This window comes from Triticum dicoccoides, chromosome 7A, assembly GCF_002162155.2.
Source record: "Triticum dicoccoides isolate Atlit2015 ecotype Zavitan chromosome 7A, WEW_v2.0, whole genome shotgun sequence".
In the NCBI taxonomy this organism is placed as follows: domain Eukaryota; kingdom Viridiplantae; phylum Streptophyta; class Magnoliopsida; order Poales; family Poaceae; genus Triticum; species Triticum dicoccoides.
The window spans coordinates 671,142,251-671,150,605 of record NC_041392.1 but is presented as its reverse complement, the minus strand read 5'-3'; positions in this window follow the sequence as shown (position 1 = coordinate 671,150,605).

The window sequence follows — 8,355 nt, the reverse complement described above, 5'->3', positions numbered from 1 at the left end:
TGGGGGTTTAGGGGGGTTAATTTAGGTGTTTCATATATTGTGTTAGCTAGTTATAATTAATAGAGAGAAGTGTCCTCTCTTACGTCCGTGCTTGGTCGACGCTATGTACTATACATACGTATAGAGAGGACTAGACACGCTAGTTAGCTAGTAAGCAAACGAAGGAAACAGAAGATCGTCATGAACATATATGCATACAGAGAGAAGTGATATCGACCACCTCTCCTTCTCCGAGAGATTGGTCGAACAACAAGTTCTCGTATATCTATCCGACACTACCGGCTACATATATACCATAATTATCTCTTACAAATATAATCATACGGACTCATGGTCTACATAGTATTCTTTGTCTTCAGCGATCACTTGGTCAAGAAAGAATGCCGCCAATTCCTCTTGAATTGCTCGCATGCGAGCTGGTACTAGGAGTTCATCCCGCTTCCGAAACATCTAATTTGAAGAAGGGGGTCAATACATATATATATATATATATGAATGAATGAAACTCAATACAAATGATGGTAATAAAATAAAATTGTGAATGTTGTTATTTATGTACTTCATATTGTTCGTCAGAGTACCCGCCCCGCTCATAGGTTGTGTGGCGGATGGACTCGTAGACGTAGTATCCACAGAAATCATTCCCTTTTCCTTCCATAACCACTTTACAAGAAATAGAGGTCAATCAAACTGATAAGCAAGAATGCCAAATGGTTTTGATGAAACTAGCGCTTGAATCACTAGGAGATGCGCGGAACATGCTACTATAGTACTTACTTTCGGGTGTCTAAATTCCAGCTCCTTCGGCAGTCCCGGAACTGTTCTGGTGAATTTTCTCCAAACCCTGCCGGACAAAGAAAACAATTACTTGATATCAGGAAATGAACAAAGTTGCTGATATGGTGGATAATGATCGATTTAACTTACTTCTTGAGGATTTCAGTCATGTCCGCGTACTCCTGGGGATCTTTTCGTTTAGAGTCCAAGACGGTTACTACTCCCTGCTCAAGCCTAATCTCTAGGAGAATATAGTGGAAACTGCACACGCATGCATAACTCATCAATTACATTACTATAACCTGGACTAATATATAAAGGAAACCGAATATGCACAAGACAGTAACACTCACTTGAAGTTCTAAGGAAAGAGTATTATATCTTTGTTTTCATTTTTTTTGAATGATCGTAGCAAGTTGGCCTCGGTATCTCCAGGACGATGTTGAACCTCAGTTGCATCTATGAGATATGTGTTAATGAACCCAATATCACCGATTTGTCTTTTCTTCAATTTGGCGATCTTCATTCTACATAATATAGTGAGGATAATTATAAATACATGCAATGAAAGAGATGAGCTATATGGAGAGACTTAATGATAGAAGTAGTAGTACTTACAGACAGTAGCAGGTGATCGTTGTTTTATCGAGGGCCAATTGATTGAAAAACTGATAGAACTCCTCAAATGGAATAGGCAACAGTTCAATTCCAATGAGGTCATGCTCCGGTTTAACTCTCTCATACAAAGTACTCCTCCCCCAGACTCTCTGTAGATTTTCAAGTACCAATCATGTAATCTTCGCATCATCGTTGTTAATGATTTTTCATCTTTGACGAGAGGCTTCCCGTACTCGTATCTGTGTATCTGCACCTCCATGGTATCATAATGTACATCGTCGGGCAGGTACTCGTCAACATTGCCATAACCGGGCACCATCCTCGGATCGATGATGTTGCTAAGCAGCTTGAGGGGGGGGGCACGATTGCTTCGCTTGTTCGCCGAGCTGGGAAATTTGTTTCCCAGCTGCTCGTCGTTATTTCAGCCTTTGATCACTGACTGTACTTCCCGACCGCTCCGCTTCGGCCCATGTCTTTGCAATAATGCGCTCATAGTTGCCTTTTGCGGAGACTTGGGTGGTTTTGCTAGGGTAGCCAGAGTGCACTTCACTTTTACCGGATCTACCTTCTCCTCCGGAGGTGGATGTCTCTTTGCTCTCAACCCTTGAAACCAGTCGTCCACTTCGGTTCGCGCGATCTCGGCGTTCTCCTCCGGGGTCCTCTCATATGGTAACTTCTCTGGAGTCTTCAGAGAAGGACCGAATCTATATGTCCTCCCGCCTCTGGTTGTACTGCTAGACACCGACCGAGCAGACAGAGCGGTTGTCTTCTTTACTTGCTTACGAGGCGGAGGACAAGGACTACGACGCGCCGGAGCAGCTGGAGCGGCGGCAGGTCTCTTCTGCCCTTGCTGACGAGGCGGAGAAGGAGGAGGCTGGCTGCTCGGGTGCGTCGGCGCAGGCGGAGAAGGAGGCGGAGTGCCGCCACGCGCCGGAGAAGGAGCCGGCCGAGGGCCCTGATCGTCACTCGCCGGAGGAGGAGGCGGTGGAGGAGGCGGAGTGCCCTGACTCGCCGGAGGAGGAGGAGGAGGAGGCGGAGGCGTCCAGTTCGGAAGGTTGATGAGCTCCTTCTGCCATAGGCATGGAGTCTTCAGATCAGACCCCAGCCGAGTCTCCCCTTCACCGGTAGGGTGGTCAAGCTGGAGGTCCTCAAATCCCTCCGTTATTTCATCCACCATCACCCTTGCATATCCTTCTGGAATCGGTCGGCAGTGAAAAGTTGCGCCGGGTTCAGTAGGATAAACAGAGCCAACAGCCGCCTTGACCTTCAAATTCATCCATTGCGTCATAAGGTGGCAATTTTGAGACTCCGTGATAGCATCCACGGGATAGCTGGCAGGAGCCATCAAGGCATGCTCCGGCTGAAGCAGCTCGGTGGAAGCCACGCTGCTTCTGCGCTGAGATGGCGGGGTAGCTTCAGGGGAGGCTTCGGCAGTACGTTTGCTGCGATTTGCTTCTTGTTCCTCTATCGCGTCTACCCTTGCTTGCAGCGCCTGCATTTGGGTCTGCTGCACTTTTTTCCTCCTCTCATGGGATTTGTAACCGCCTGCGTCTGGAAACCCAACCTTCCACGGAATGGAGCCTGGCGTGCCTCGTGTCCGTCCAGGGTGCTCAGGATTCCCGAGGGCCATTGTGAGCTCATCGTTCTCTCTGTCTGGAAAGAACTTCCCTTGCTGCGCTGCTTCGATATACTGCTTAAGCTTCCTGACTGGTATGTCCATTTGATTGTTCGTCCAAATGCCCTTCCCTGTTACAGGGTCCAAGGTTCCGCCAGCCCTGAAGAACCAAGTCCGGCAACGGTCTGGCCAGCTAATTGTCTCTGGTTCGATCCCTTTATCAACCAGATCATTCTCAGTCTTGGCCCACTTAGGCTGGGCTACGAGGTAGCCACCTGACCCCGTGCGATGGTGAAGCATCTTCTTCGCAGCATTTTGCTTATTTGTCGCCGACATCTTCTTACTCTTTTCCGATGTCTTATGGGCCACAAATGCGGGCCAGTGATCTCTGATCTTCTCATATCTGCCCTTGAATTCTGGTGTCTCATTATTTTCGACAAACTTATTCAGCTCTTTCTTCCACCTCCTGAATAGTTCTGCCATCCTCTTAAGAGCAAAAGACTTGATTAATTTCTCTTTAACTGGGTTCTCTGGATTATCCTCTGTCGGTAGGGTGAAATTTGACTTTAGCTCAGTCCAAAGATCATTTTTCTGCATATCATTGACATAAGACACCTCAGGGTCTTCTGTAGCCGTCTTAAACCATTGCTGGATGCTTATCGGGATCTTGTCCCTAACCAGAACACCGCACCGAGCAACAAATGCGCTCTTTGTCCGGCGGGGTTCAATCGGTTGGCCGTCGGGCGCGATTGCTATGATCTCAAACTTTTCATCCGAGCTCAAGTTTTTCTTCGGGCCTCGTCTCTTTACTGAAGTTGTGCTAGAAAAAAGAACAAAGACTTAATTAATATGTGTACATACCAATACAATGAATGCATCAATCAGCCACTACTAGGAAAAGGGCTATAGATAATATGGACACTAATGGCGCACCACGCATGTGGTGCGCCACTACTATATACTAATGGCGCGCCATGTGTTGGTGCGCCATTAGTGTCCAAATACTAATGGCGCACCACATCCACGATGCGCCACTAGTAAAAAAATTATTTTTTTTCAAAAATACTAATGGCGCATCAGGGGATAGTGCGCCATTACTAGTTTTAACTAGTAATGGCGCACCAGTAAGAGATGTGCCATTGCTATGTATACGTATGGCGCACCCCTACTAGTGCGCCATTGCTATCACCCCTTATCCCCTCCCTCTCGTCACGTTCTCTCCCCTCCCCTTCCTCCTGACACATCCACCCACCTCCCTCGACTTCGATCTAGATCGGGAAGCCCCGGCCGCCCGCCTCTTCCTCTCCCTCCCGACCACGGCGAGCCACCTTCCATGACGAGCAATCCAAGGAGCTCCGCCTCCCTCTTCTTCTCCTCCACCCCCACTGGCGACGGAGGCGAGGTGAAAATTCCCCACCAACCGGAGCGCTTGTCTGCCGATGGAGGGCTCAGCCAGGCTCCGCCTGCCGTCTCCCGCCTCGACAGCGCCGCCCCGCCACGGCGGAGGGTCCCTGTGGCGGCTGCTCCCTTTGGCCCAGCCCGCCTCCCGAGCGGTCTCCGCCAAGGTGCTTCCCTCCTCCCCTATCTTGTGGGTTGCGGGGATGTTGCGTGTAGGTCGGAAGCTTCACTCCCGGTTGCTGCTTTTGGAGGTAGCTAGGATGGAATTTTGGCGATTTGGTGCATTCTGTTGAGCTTCTGCTCCCTAATTTTTCCACAGATTTCTTAGTGGAATGGAAGGTGAAGAAGGTAATCGGCGTGGACGGCGACCGAGGAGGCGGTGTACGAGCTGCGACAGGCCGCGCTGGTGGAGGACCTGTAGGGGCGGCGGGTGCGGGAGGCCAAGGCAGGCAGGCGTCGCCAATGGCGGGACGAGCAACTCGAGCAGGAGGGCGACGCCAAGCTCGGCTGGGGCCTCCTGGGCGATGCCTACGACCGCTGCGGTGAGGTCTACGCCGAGTACGCCGCCTTCTACCTCGGTGAGCCCATCACACCTCGTCCGTCAATCACTACTCTGTAACTCTGCTAACAGTAGCTAAAGATCTCAACACATTCAGTCCAAAATTGCAAAGAGTAATTTAGTGTAGTATCAGCTACTCCCACTACCTAAGCAGCAGCTCTTTTGCTCCAGAATCCTCATGAGAGGATGACTATTTAGTCAGGCAACCAGCCTGAAGCTACTGTAGATATCTGAATGTTTGGCTACTGCAAACAGAGTAATCTAACCATGAAATGTTTGCTGCTGTAGTACTCCAACCAGCCTAAAGCTAAAAGAAGTCTTACTAACAACTGTAGTGCTCTGTGCTCCAGCCTGAAGCTATTCTGTAGGCCTGAAGCTATAAAATTTTGTTTCCTTCGCAAAAACTTTAGTTTACAAAATTTTGCAAATTATGTAATTTTGCAGTATTGTATTAGTTGCAGTGTTTTTTCAGTAGCTTGTTAACTTCCTGATGCTCTCTTAATTCTGTTAATTCTATGTAGCTGCTCCACTAAAAATTCTTAGTGTATCTTATGCTTAATGTTAATTCTTTGCAGCTACTCCACTGAAGTACTGCTTGAACTACTGCAGTATTGCTTCCAATACCGCGGTATTGGAGTATTGCTTCCAAATTCTAGAGTAGCAAGTGCAACAGTAGTGTACTGCTCTTGTTTAGTAGTGTAGGAATTTAGTGTTCTTCTCTTCTCTATTCTCTTGTCTTCTCTTCTCTTCTTGTTCAGTAGTGTACTGCTCTTGTTCAGTAGTGTACATTATCATGATCAAACACTGAAACATTTCTAAACTGATTTACTCCCTACTGTTAGCATTGATGCTTTCTTCAAAATTATGAGAAATTAAGATGCATCATACACTTAAAACTTGTTTACTCCCTACTGTCAATTGCTGTCTGTTTACTGTCAAAGCAAGAATTAGTTTCTTAGGTTAATGAAGCATTACCAGCCATAGTTTTCTGTATCTTAATTATCTCTAAACATTTTTGCTTGAAAACTGAATGTACAATGTTTCTGTAGATAATTTGATCGAGAAGGGACGGCATGCTGAGGTGTACAAAGGACAACTTGCTGATGGACAGTTTGTGGCAGTGAAGAGGTTAACTGAAACCTTTTCAGTTAATTTAAATTAACTGATATTTTTCTACTCATTTGCCTGTTTAAGATGCACCATTAAGTGGAGTAGTTTTTCCTGTATAAGATGCATCATTAAGTAGCAGCAGGAGTAGTTTTGCCTGTATAAGATGCATCATTAAGCAGCATGACTATTACTTTAATTTAAATTAATTGAAACATTTTCTGTTAATTAAGATGCATCATTAAGCAGCAGGAGTACTCATTTGTACTGTACGTGTGTACTCATTTAGCTGGAGCATATCAGCAGTGTACTCAGAAGTATTCTTGCATTGTCTTGATCTGTTTTGTAGCCAACTTTGTAAGAAGATGTTCAGAGACCCATGTAGAATGATGCTCATATTACTCCTGTAGACAAGCACTGATGTAGACATGAAGTAGTAATAGAGACCCATGTACTCCTTGTATTCATGTGTACAGTAAGAAGCAGATAAATACCCTGATTATTTAGCTCTATCAGATAAATACTCGTCGAAAGTGGGCTCCTATCAAAATTCATTTCCATTATAATCTTACTCATACAATATTCACACCATGTAATTCTGGAAATATATGCTCATATCTAGTTTTGCATAAAAAATGACAGTATTGACATGTTATAAATAGTTTGTTTGTCTTTCTGTTTATTTTGTTACATTTTGCAGGGATAAAGTGATGAAAAAGAAGAAAAGATTACTAGAAGATTAGTTTTAGGATTTTCTTTTATTTCCTTGCAATTTTCCTTTTATTGGAAACTTGTAAAGACATTGTAATATTCTTACTATAATAAAAATTATGAATCTATTTCATTTTTTGTTTTTAATTTTTTTTCCTTATAGGTTGTTTTCTGTAAATTTAGATTTTTTTTGTTTTCCAACTACATTACTAGTGGCGCATTTAAGCCCTTATTAGTGGCGCACCTTCCTTTATTACTAGTGGCGCACCTATAAGGTTATTAGTGGCGCACCTGGAGGGAATACTAGTGGAGCACCGAATGGAATACTAATGGCGCACCACATGGTGCGCCATTAGTATCTGGTATACTAATGGCGCACCTTTGGTGCGCCATTAGTATATAATACTAGTGGCGTGGTACTAGTTGCACACCAGTAGTGCGCCATTAGTAGGCAAAACTGCTGCGCCACTAGTAGGCCTTTTTCTAGTAGTGAGCTAGTCAGCACAGGCTTAACTAATATATATACCTGGCCGGACTCGGTTCGGTCACCGGAGCCGTCATCACGGTCTCCTTCTTGCACCGGCATTGGGTCACCGGAGCCGTCCTCATGTTCTTCTTCTTGCACCGGCATTAGGTCACCGTAGCCAGCTTGTTCACCCTCTCCTTCCAGACCATCGGTTTCGTTGAGAAACAACGAGACGGCATCACTTCCTTCTGCGATTATGTCCCTCAACAACGCTTCTTTTGCTTCGTCTAGGGCGGTGTCCATAGTTTCTACAAATATTTACAACATGGCAATTATTATTCAAACATGACAGATGGATATATTAGTGCCAAACATAGAACTAGCTACCTAATCATAGTAAGCTATCAGGAGGGGGTATATATGTCCCTTGACGACCCTCGTTCCCGATAAAAAAAGAGGAAGAAGAAGAAAAAAAAAGAGGAGAAGAAAGAATAGAGGAGAAGAACTCCTCTATTCTTTCTTCTCCTCTTTTTTTTCTTCTTCCTCTACTTTTTTTATCCTCTTCTTCCTCTCATGTTCGAGAGCATCGCCGAGGGGTCGGGAGGTTGCCTAGTGTCAAAGGATTCAACAAAACCATGTCTTCATCATTAGGCGAAGGTAACATGTGCATGATGGTACGAAGCTCTCCTATGTTATTTTCGAACGGAGTCCTAGATAGGATAATTCGCTTTTTGGTACAAAGTTCATCAAGAACCTTCCAAATATCGTTATTTGGAAGGCCTTTGCTGAAATTCATACAAGAAGGCAAATTATCCTATCCGGTACACCATTCCAAAATAATTTTGGAGGACTTCGTCATGCCCTGGTTACTTCTGGCTAATGATGAAGCCATGGATTTCTTCAATACTTTGACACTAGGAAACCTCTCTCGACCCCTCGGCGATCCTCGACCCCTCGAACCCTCGACGACCCTGGAACCCTCGACCCCTAGACGACCCTAGAACCCTCGACCCTCGACCCTATAGAACCCTCGAACCCTCGACCCTGAAACCCTCGACCCTTGACCCCTTAACGACCCTCGACCCTCTACCCTAGTTCCCGACC